Genomic DNA, 7,963 nt, shown 5'->3' with positions numbered 1-7,963 from the left:
AAGTTGGCTGGTCACCTTACATCACATTCATTTAGTAGAGGGTCCACAGACCTAGTGATATGCCCTCTCCAGTGGCACTCTTACCTGTTAATGGTTCCACAATCTTCACTACCAGATGGAATCAAAATGTTCAAACACAGGAGCCTGGGTGGAGGAGGCATTTGGCACATAAACCATAACAAAATCTACCATGAAACTTGCCAGAAATATGAATCTATCAGTTCATGGTTGCAGCCAACCAACACACCTTGATACATCCACCAATATCACTGCCAAAAACATAAACTTGTTTCTGAATACAATTCAAATGTCTTTTTTATATTTACATAATTGAGTTTTAATAATTACTATCACATTACCATGAAAACTAAAATATGTGAAAAATATTGTGAGCACATTGTGGTTGCTGGGAATTGAACTTATGACCTCTGGAATAGCAGCCTTTACTCTTAACCTCTGATCCATCACTCCAGCCCTGAGAAAATATATTGTAGTTACAAATTATGTATATGGTAAAAGTAAAACAAAAAATTAAATCTCACAGCAGTATAAATGTAGAATAATTTATTTTTACATATGTCAAAGGGAGTTTTTAAAAATAACCCAGAAGAGTATTATACTAATATATATCAATGTCTATTATATATGAACAAATGACAACACACATTCCTAGGTTGTTCTTCAAGGGAATGATATTAATATGTATGCAAATTTTCTTGTCACATACAAATTAAACATATGAGTTCAAATGCATAATATAAAATGTATTGTGTCCCCCCAAAATTCAAAATAGGTAAGAATGTAAGAATGCATAGTTTTGTTAAGTTATGTATTTAATAGCAAAAAAAAAAACCCACTAAAGTTATTCAATACATACATTTTCTTTTGGTTGGTCAGATTAAACTTTGAAATTTCTCTAGACTTCATAATTGTTATAGTTTTATTATAATTGAATTTAAAAATAATTGTTTGTTTCTAGAGACCAATGGTTATCTAGTGTTCATATGACAGTATTCTATATGTTAGAATTTGTAAAATACATCACTACAAATATAAAGTATTATTCTTAATAAATTATTTTTAATTTAACACAAAATTACTTTCAGATGCCCATTTTTGTTTTCTTTTACAGGCGCATTTTGACATAATATTTAATTTAAAGCTTGGTAAAACATTAAATTTTTATTAGTACACTAAAGAGTAATCAACAAACAATAATACCAGCATATGCCCTATAAATACTAGTATACATTCTCAATAATCTTTCTTTGAAGCATTATTCAGGCCATTATGTATATCTTATATTTGCCATTCTACTGACATTAAAATATATAGTAAAATTTTTATCATCATAAAAAGAAGAAATAGTAAATGAAAGAAACTCAATTTAAGTAATGAAAATAGAAGGTTAGATAAAGAGGCTTTCACAATGGAGGTGTCATGGTGTGATTATGTTCTTGATTTTCAGTTTCCCTTATCTTCATTTTGTCTAATGAATTAAATGGTAGATTAAGTGCTCACTATTCTTTTTCTGTGTTTTCTTGGTTATTTAATGTGCTTGTTTCATAAATTTGCAACAATTCTGAATATTGAAATCATTAACAGCAGAACTTTTTATTTCAAAGTTAAGGAAACCTTTGAGTTGGAAAACAGCATGCAATATGGACATCATGGAAATGTTATACTTTTTGTGGTAATCATGAATCATATTAGTTGTTCTTAAGAAGAATAATTTAAAATATATTGGCTGCTTACTGTATTAAAGATATCCAAACACTCTAATTAGTGCTAAAGATTCCATATTTTAATAACTTCTTGGGGTTTCATTTTTACATTTAAGCATAAAAGCTTTTGGTCTAAATACTTGAAAAAATTATAAACAGGTCCTCTGCCTTATTGAGTATACACAGGATACATGCTGAATAAACCAGAAAAGTTAGTATTCCTCTAAATTTTTCCTGGAATCTGAAGAAATGATATTATCTCTTGATGTGGAAAAGTACTCTGCAGGCAAACAAAAGAAAAATGTAAACACCAAGACAGCCACAAAACTTTGACCTACAGTCTGTCCTGTCTGCAAAATATGATAGGCCAATGATTGTGTAGCACTTGTGAGAGAGAATAGCCACCCAATGTCTGATTCGACTTAAGGCCCATTCCATAAGAAAAAATCCATACCTGATGCTGCTTGTATGACCAAGAATCAGAGACTAGATATTCCAGAGACCTAGAGTAAAACCAAACACTACAGGTCTAAAATTTTAAAAAGTTTCTCTCTGGTTCTGTCTGGCCCACAGTCCCACAGCTGCTTATAAAATAATCACTCAGAAGCTTATATTCATTATAACTGCTGAGTCATTAGCTCAGGCTCATTACTAACTAGCTCTTATACTTAAACTCAGCCCATTTCTGTTAATCTATATGTTGCCACATGTTCCATGACTTTACCTATGTGTCATTACATGCTGCTTCCTGGATGGCAGGCTGGTGTCTCCTGACTCTGTCCATCCTCTTGCCAGAATTCTCCTCATCTACTTGCCCACCTATACTTCCAGCCTGACTACTGGTTAATCAGCATTTTATTTATCAACCAATCAGAGCAACACATATTCATAGCATACAGAATGACATCCCACAGTACTTACCCATTTCCGTCTAATCAAAAAGGAAGGTTTTAACTTTAACATAATAAAATTATATATAACAAAACAGTTATCAAGCAAGAATTACAGTAACAATATCTAGTCTGTTTGTATTTGGCAAAATTAAAGAAAATATTCTATCGTATATCCTATATTTGTGAGTCTAAGGTTTCATATCTAACTTATCTTTTATCATAACCAAGGGAAATTATAACGATAACTATCTAGTCTTCCACTACATCAAAACTGTTAGAAGGATATAATATTACCTAAGTAAACAGGAAAAACATTGTAAGCAACTTCCAAAAATCTAGAATGACAGAGACAGCTGCCTGCCTGAACAGTCATCCAAAGTTCCTCTGTAACGTTGGAGCATCTATCTTCAGCCCACAGGCCTAGAGTCTCTCAGTCACTTCTTTCTGTGTCCTGTAGAATGTCTGTCTGTTTATTCTGCTCTGCAAAGCAGGAACCTGAAGGACCATATTGCCTTGCAAACTTCAGTGGTCACCTTCCTATGTGTCCTGCATGTCCAGTGGATACAACATTTTGTCAACCAGTCCAGACAAGAACAGTTTCTTGATCAAATGGCTATTTTTGACAAGAATAAGATAAACACCATGTGGAGTGTCTTTGATACTCATCTTCCTCTTTAAAGAAAATCGGTGCTGCCAGGAGCAGATGTGTCTCATTGTCCAGGGAAGTCTAAGTTTTAAAACATTTTAAATGCCAATTTTGTAGGTCTTTGAAGTGTTTGAAGTTTACCTACATAATTGAAATATATCTATGTGTACCTAGAAAACTTAACTAACATGACTATAAGTTTGATTATTGTAGATGACTAATTATTAATCTGTATTTCTAAATTATACACTACAATCTTAAATGAATTGCACAAACAAAATACTTTAAACAAGAGTAGAAATATACATAACAAAATTAACTTTAAATTTGTATCAACAAACTAAAATCCATAGCAATGTGAAATATTTTTTTAACATATTATTGCTCTTTAAACCAAGTTTTCCACTATAAATGTGGACTGGCCTCTAGCACCGCTGCAACAAATACTTTCCAGTCCTGAGGTATAATTCTATTACAAGTTGACCATGAGTTTAGCGTCTGCTTTACAAATGGAGAATGCATGCCGTATGACTCAAAATAATATTCTGCTACTCTCCTAGATCAGTGCCTTATTCAATCATCAGAGATGCATCCTCCAGCAGAAAGTGGGAACAGATGCAGAGACCCACAGTCAGACATCATGGAAAGAGATAGTGTAAATGGAAGGGGTCTATCAAGCTCCTCTCCTCAGAGATCAGGGACCCCACAGAAGAGGAGGCAGAGAGTGTCAAAAGGCAGAGAAGATTCAGTAGAGCAGGATATTAAAGCCCTCTTAATCAACTGAACACGGTACATATTAGCTCACAGAGGCTGAAGCAGCAAGCACAGGAATGACATGGATCTGTAGAAGGTCCTTTGCATATATATCACAGCTTTTAATTTAACATATTTTTATTGTTAATGAATTTATTAAGTATTTCCTATCCTGATCATGTTTTCCCCCCTTTCTCTCCTTTCCTCCCAATCCCTATATAAAACTTCCCTCCCATACACTCCTCCTCCTTTCTCTTCAGGAAACAGCATTCCTCCCATTCATATCAGCCATCCGTAGCATACTAAGTTGCAGTAAGACTAGGAACCTCTTCTATTAAGACTGGGCAAGGCAGCCGGGCGGTGGTGGCGCACGCCTTTAATCCCAGCACTCGGGAGGCAGAGCCAGGCGGATCTCTGTGAGTACGAGGCCAGCCTGGGCTACCAAGTGAGTTCCAGTAGAGGCGCAAAGCTACACAGAGAAACCCTGTCTCGAAAAACCAAAAAAGACTGGGCAAGGCAACACAATAGGAGGAAAGGATCCCAAAAGCAGATAACAGAGTCATAGACAGCCCCTGCTCTCACTGTTAGGAGCCCTATAAGGAAAGCAACCTACACAACTGCAACATATATGCAGTTTACATATGACGTTGGGGTCAGTCACATGCACTGTGCCTGGTTGGAGATTCAGTCTCTGTAAGCACCTATGAGTCCAGGTTAATTGATTTTGTGAGTTTTCATTTGATGTCCTTGACCTCTCTGGTTCCTGAAATCCTTCCTCTCCCTCTTCCATGGCCTTCCCTGAGCTCTCCTTAATGTTTGGCTGTGGGTCTTTGTCTCTGTTTTCATCAGCTGCTAGGAGAATCCTAACAGGCTAGGCACCAGTCTATGAGTATAGCAGAAATCAGTTAAGAATCTTTTTTTTTTTTTCAGAGCCCTGTTCAATTCAATCTTAGATCTCTGGGCTAACCAGCATGCAGGTCCTGGCCCACCAGGCAGTGTCAGGGCAACTCCCTCTTATGGAATGGGTCTCAAGCTAGTCCTGTCATTTGTTGGCCACTCCCATAATTTCTGTGCCACCCCAGCATATCTTGTTGGCAGGGTAAATTGTAAGTCATACAGTATATATCTGAGTTGGGGTCCCAACGCCTTCAGTGGAAGTCTTGCCTGGTTACAGGAGATGGCCCATGAGGGTTCTGTATCTTCCAATGTTAGGAATCTTAGCTAGGGACACCCTCATAGATTGCTGGGGGTTTCCGTTGCACTATTTTCTAGCTTGTCCCAGAGATGGCCTGATGCCAGTTGTCTTCTTCAGTACTCTCTCCCTGTATCCTTCCCTGATCTGTTCCCATGCCCATCCCCCATCCAGAACATTCCCCCTGTCCACCTGTGATGTCTACTTCTATTTCCGCTTGAAAGTGAGATTCATGTGTCTCCACGCCCCAGCTTAGTATTTTTATGGGCACTCTGAGGATGAGAACAAGTGAGTCTATGGTTCTTGTGCCTGCTCTTGGGACTCCTTTCCATTTGTTGAATTACCTTGTCCAACTTTGATATGATACATTTTGCTATATCTTATTATATTTTATTTTGTCATATTTCATTGTTATCTTTAAGAAGCTTGTTCTTTTCTAATGAGAGACTTAAATGGAGTCAAACCAGATTGGAGGGGAGATGAGGATTAATTGAGAGGAGTAGAGGAATGGGAAACTATAATGAAGATATATTGTATGAGAAAATAATCTATTTTTAATAAAAAGAAAAAAAGAAATGAAATCAAATGAATTTTTAATAAAGAATTGGGAAATATTTAAGCACAGGGGAAAGAGGTTTAGGTTTGGGAAACTGTAGACACAGCACTGAAACAGCAAACATTTGCATAATTGCAGGTGCATCATGGTGGCTAGAGATAGAACACAGCCCTCACAATTTCAAACACCCCATGGGCTGAGGAGGCAAGTCACTTCTCTGATTGTCCATTGACTTATCTTCAGTGGACATTAGCTTTAATGAATGTTTTATAGTGGCTTCTCTCTGTGGTGCCCATTTTGCTTTTATTATTCTTGCTTTCCTTTAGTTTGTTATCAATTTTAACCAGAAAGAAAGAAGCAAGCTTTTACCTTGGACATATTAAGATCACATTCAATGAATGATTGAATAGCTGCAAGAACATTAGCAAGATCATGGCAATTAAGTAATGCAGGATTTATACACTACTCAGTGTAATATTCAAAGTGATATATTAAGTCAGTACTGTAATTGAGGAACATAAATATAGTTCTGGGAAACAATTTAATTTGATCACATAATTTTAAGTGATGCATATTAATAATTAATATGTTACATCCAACTATAATTTGCATTATAAAAATTCCTACAGAAATGTTGCATTAAATGATCTTCATTAGTATTAACTTTATTAAAAATAAAATAAATTATTATCAAACCAATTAATTTTAAATATTCATGATATACAAATAACACATAAAGATATTACTCAATAATTAATAAACATTTTAAACAGTAATATTTTTTGGTATACATGTTTGCAGAAAAGACAATGATTTCTGCATTTCTTTGTAAAGAAAATTCAGGTTTTCCTACCATGAAGTTAGAACTTATTTTATCTCTCTTCATATGTGATCTAGTTTTATGGATTAGGTTTAAAAATGATACAAACTTCTTTTGTGGATTTCTGAGACTCATTACTTCTACTTTCACCTTTATGAAATACTTCTCAGAAATTAAGTTAAAAGACTCATTCTGTTATAGGGTGAGTTGAAAGGTCACTTGTCAGGAGTGCTAATTCAGCAGTGTTTGACTCAGAGATAGCCCTTCTAGAAAAGTAACTCCCAGAGAAACAGCCATTTGTTTATTCTTTAATTAATTAATTAATTCATTCATTCATTTACACACACATGTGTGTGTGTGTGTGTGTGTGTGTGTGTGTGTGTGTATCTGTATATCTGTCTATGCATGTGCATCCACTGTAGCATGGAAGTGGATAATGACAAACTGGAAATCTTAATTAAAATATCTATAGTAAATAAAAAAAAATTTTAGTGAACACTGATATTTAATTTCTTTTATGTCATTTGACTAATCTTTTTTTATATGTTCCTGATTCCTTTCTCTTAGAACAAGTAACTCAGTCGGGAGGTTTATACCTCACAGAAACACATTGTTTATAGAGACTGGATACTCAAGGCCTAGGTACCTGCTGACATGATGTCTGAACAACCTGATGCTATGTCAACATTACTGGAGGATGGAAAGTTCAACAGGATCCTCTCATGTCTCCAAAGCCTCACTCTTACTATGGTGATGTCCATGGTAGGTTTTGAATTACGAATCTGAAACAGACATGAATCTTGAGAATATAGTATCTGATTTTGTAGTAATGTGATCTTTACTATCTATCTGCCATGGATTCCCCATAATCCCCAAAAGAACATGTAGAAATAAGAGCCACTGGACAGAGCTACACACTAAGCAATATCTTTCCTGACCAGTGCTCTGAAGCAGGTGTTTTTATTCTGTCTCTAGGTCAGAGTGTTCTTGTGCCCAGGTAGGGTGAGGCTGGCAGAGGGTTTGGATTTGATGTCTCTTCCTTCATATTAGAATACTTGTTCTTTAGTGTCCACATAGGCCAACTTTGATTATAAAAGTCCTTTCTAATAGGCTTTTCCTTCAATAGTCACCCAGGCAAATAGCCTCCCAATAAATGATATCGATACCTCTGTCCTGAGATGACTCACAGTCACTGTGAATATCAGTGTTGTGTTTCTGCCAATAACACGCCTCACAGCACTCCCAGAATTTCTGCACTGAGTGGCAGGCTTACTTCAGAAGTTATGGACTATATACTGAATGTTTTTCTGTTTCTTTTGTAAGATTACCCTAGATGACCATGGCATTGGACATTTGATTCTTATCAGTCATTCATTAAC

Source organism: Peromyscus eremicus, chromosome 11 (genome assembly GCF_949786415.1).
Source record: "Peromyscus eremicus chromosome 11, PerEre_H2_v1, whole genome shotgun sequence".
NCBI classification, from domain to species: domain Eukaryota; kingdom Metazoa; phylum Chordata; class Mammalia; order Rodentia; family Cricetidae; genus Peromyscus; species Peromyscus eremicus.
The sequence above is the reverse complement of the archived record's forward strand: the minus strand, read 5'-3'. Positions refer to the sequence as shown.